The 3,360-nt window shown below is 37.5% G+C and overlaps 1 long non-coding RNA gene across 1 annotated transcript; it reads left to right on the top strand.

The window, feature by feature from the left end:
* Positions 1–1,719: 1,719 nt before the first annotated feature.
* On the top strand, positions 1,720–2,866 carry LOC128237505 (uncharacterized). Its single transcript, XR_008261619.1, has 3 exons — positions 1,720–2,130; positions 2,307–2,393; positions 2,608–2,866. It is a non-coding gene; the product is annotated as an uncharacterized LOC128237505 (long non-coding RNA).
* The last annotated feature ends 494 nt before the right edge of the window (positions 2,867–3,360 follow it).

The following is a 3,360-nucleotide window of genomic DNA, read 5'->3' as shown; positions in this document are numbered from 1 at the left end:
GACTGTTCTACACTCTGATCAAGGGGCTAACTTCGAGTCCGAAATCGTCCAAGAGCTCTGTAGGATTACAAACATGCAGAAAAGTAGGACTACCCCGTACCATCCGATGGGCAACGGTCAAACCGAACGGATGAATAGGACACTACTGAGTATGTTAGGGACGCTAGAACCAGGTCAGAAACATGACTGGAAGAAGTTTGTTGCACCTCTTGTGTATGCCTACAACTGCACACCACACGAGACAACTGGTATAGCGCCCTTTGAGTTGATGTTCGGTAGAAAGCCAAAATTGCCTATAGACGCAGTCTTTGAGATTGATACCGGTGACACTCCGAAGAAGCTGAGTACTAGAGAATATCTGGATGATATGAAGGAAAGAATTATGAAGACCAACGAGATAGTCCAGAAACACACCGAGAAGGCTCAAAGTAAACAAAAGAAGTATTACGACAGAAAGGCCAGAGCAGCTGAGATACAAGTAGGGGATAGAGTTCTGGTAAAGATACTTGCCTTTGAAGGAAAACACAAGATTCAGGACAGATTTGAGGAAGACATCTATGAGGTTATAGAACAACCAAGAGTAGATATACCCGTATTTAAAGTGAAAAATGAAAGTCAAACAGAGTGAAGACGCTGCACAGAAACCATTTAGTCCCTGTGAACTACAAGGAAGAGATAGATGAAGATGTGACAGTAGAGAAAGTGCCTGAGAGACATCAGCTCATAAAGAGGATGGTGTACAGGCGGAAAGACCATCAGATGATAAGAGAGATGAAGAAGTAGCGAAAGGTGAAGAAAAAGGTGTCGACACAAATGAGGATTCAGAAACAGATGACGAGTCAGGTTATTTTTTTGTAGTAACTACATCTAATGGTGGGGACGCCCATTTACCTGTGACAACTGGAAGAGTTGATGGAACTATTGAAGTAGTAGAAGATGATAGAAGAAACAGAAATAGCGCTACAGTGGAACATAGAGATGTTATTGAGATCAGGCCTGATGTGGACGAGAGTGGCAGAAATCCACCTCTGATGGACGTTGAAATAGTACAAGATGGTCAAGGACAGAATACTGGGTATGAACGGCAAGATAGACAGGAAGACCGAATCGTAGAACAAAGTGATGATGAACCTAAAGAACCTGAAGTGGAGACAAATGAAAACTTAGCACAGGCGACAAGAGAAGCAAATCTGAGAGAAGAAACTCATCAGAAATTGGTCGAGAATGGAGAAAGCGGACAGAGAAGTAGAGAGAGAGTGAAAGAAAGTAATAGAGATGAACAAGCAGATAGGCATAGAGATCAAACAGTAGATGCTCAACCTACTGAAACTGAAGAGGATATGGAAGAAGGTCTGAGAAGATCAACAAGACAAAGGAGAATGCCTGCTAGATATGACGCATATCAGTTAAACCAGATGGTACCAAGACCACATGATTCGAGAATAGTAGCTCTGACGATGTTGGTCGAGTCAGGAATATTGATGGATATGGATACTATGATAGCACAGAAGTTAGTAGATTCTGTTTGGAAGTGAAATACAATTATGAAAAATGAAATTTGTTTTACTGTATTTTATTGAATTTTAAATAAATTGAATAAAACGCCATGAATTTTCATATGCTCGAGACAAGCGCGGACGCTTATTTTCAAGAGAGGGAGAGAAGCGCAGTTACAGATTTTTAAAGTCTTAAATATGAAATTAACAGTAAGTAGTATATTTGAAATGCTGAAATTTGATTTTGTGTGTGCAAATTTTGAATTTGTTTGACATATATTCGTGTGATTATAAGATCATATTGTTTGAATAAAACAGATTAGTTTTAAGAGAAGTAGTACAGTGGTATACTACAGTAGTTATAGGCTAGTTCTGATTTCAATTTTGTTGGAAGTTGTGTAGAAGAATGACGAGACGTCATTTCTTAGGGCAGGGGTGTATGTAGCCCTGTGGATATTTCAGCATTTAGTAAAAAGTGTTGTCTGCTCCAGTTCTCATATTTTGTGTTGACTGCTACCTTTCCCCCTGATATTTGAGGTTTTTGTGAGAATAGCAATCTGCCAGGATTGCAGCTTTTGGCGCACTTTTAGAGCTTTATTATTTTAACTAGTTCCTGGAAGTATTTCCATGTTTGGTATGTATTAAATGAATTCAAGAGTGTTATTCTTTTAATTGCAATATGTTGTATTGGCTGTGCATTCTGTATTTTTGGAAGGTTTGGTAAATTCTGTTCTATCACAGTATTTCAAGATAGCAGCTCTTTTAAGTAACCCTTTGCATGTGTTTCACTGTGTTCATAATTGTTTACAGTAGTAACCACAGTGACCAGATTAACAGACACCATGGGTGAGAGATGAGAGACATGTATACAGTGAGAACACTCAGTTCCATAAACTTGTAAGTGTATCTGTAGTTGTTGATGTCATACATGTTTTATTGTTGTTGCCATTACTGTATTATCTTTGTAGGAAATGTTATTTATCTCATTAGTCGTTTGTTAATACGGGCCACTAAGCACATGATTATTGTATGAGATAAACCTTTTCTTTAACCTTTTGTAATAACTAATGTGATGATGCATTTAACTGATTACTGTTCATATATATTTCAGTGTGTTGCTTCGTGCTTCGTGCTTCGTGCTTCATGTTGATTCATGATTTATCTGTATAGAACGAAGAGAGTAAACTATGGAAAACAGCTTTTGTTAGTTATACACACTAGGACATAAAACGAACCTCGACCGGCTTGGTCTTATACTCACTATAACTATATGACCTTAATAAAGGTCAGGGTAAAGGCCAGACCATTATACATGTATTATCCTGTATAATACATATGTTTTGTCATTTTTCAATGATTTCAAATGGATTTAAAAACATGATTTTGTGGAATAATGAAGGATATGTCATAATTAGCATGTGTCTGAAACTCTTAAAAATGAGATATAACAAAATGGTTTTGAATGAAATTTAGCTGCGTAAAATAACGAGTGACTGGAAATCAAAATAGCAAACCTTTTCGTTCGTGTTTTAGAATTATCAATAAGCCTTCAATTTTTCCATTCTTCAAATATTTCCTGTTTTACATCGGATGATTGTGATGTTCATTTCAATAGGTGAGCACAGCTAGGGTCGATCAAGCATAGGTCAGTTTCATAAGAACCTCGGCTTGAATGACCCTAGCCATTTCGCTGGAATAATTAACATTTCTCAGCGAATAAAGTAAAACAAAACGTTTCAACAAAACATTTCCTTGTCTCACTGCCTTATGACCTTTACCGAATGTAAACATCCGGTACGGTTTCCGGTAGTACTCGTTACTGAAACACGGAATGTGTCATTATTGGTAAACCAATTTCACTGTT

This window comes from Mya arenaria, chromosome 6, assembly GCF_026914265.1.
Source record: "Mya arenaria isolate MELC-2E11 chromosome 6, ASM2691426v1".
NCBI classification, from domain to species: Eukaryota; Metazoa; Mollusca; class Bivalvia; order Myida; family Myidae; genus Mya; species Mya arenaria.
Note: the sequence above shows the minus strand (reverse complement) of the source record. Positions and strands in the feature narration are given on the sequence as shown.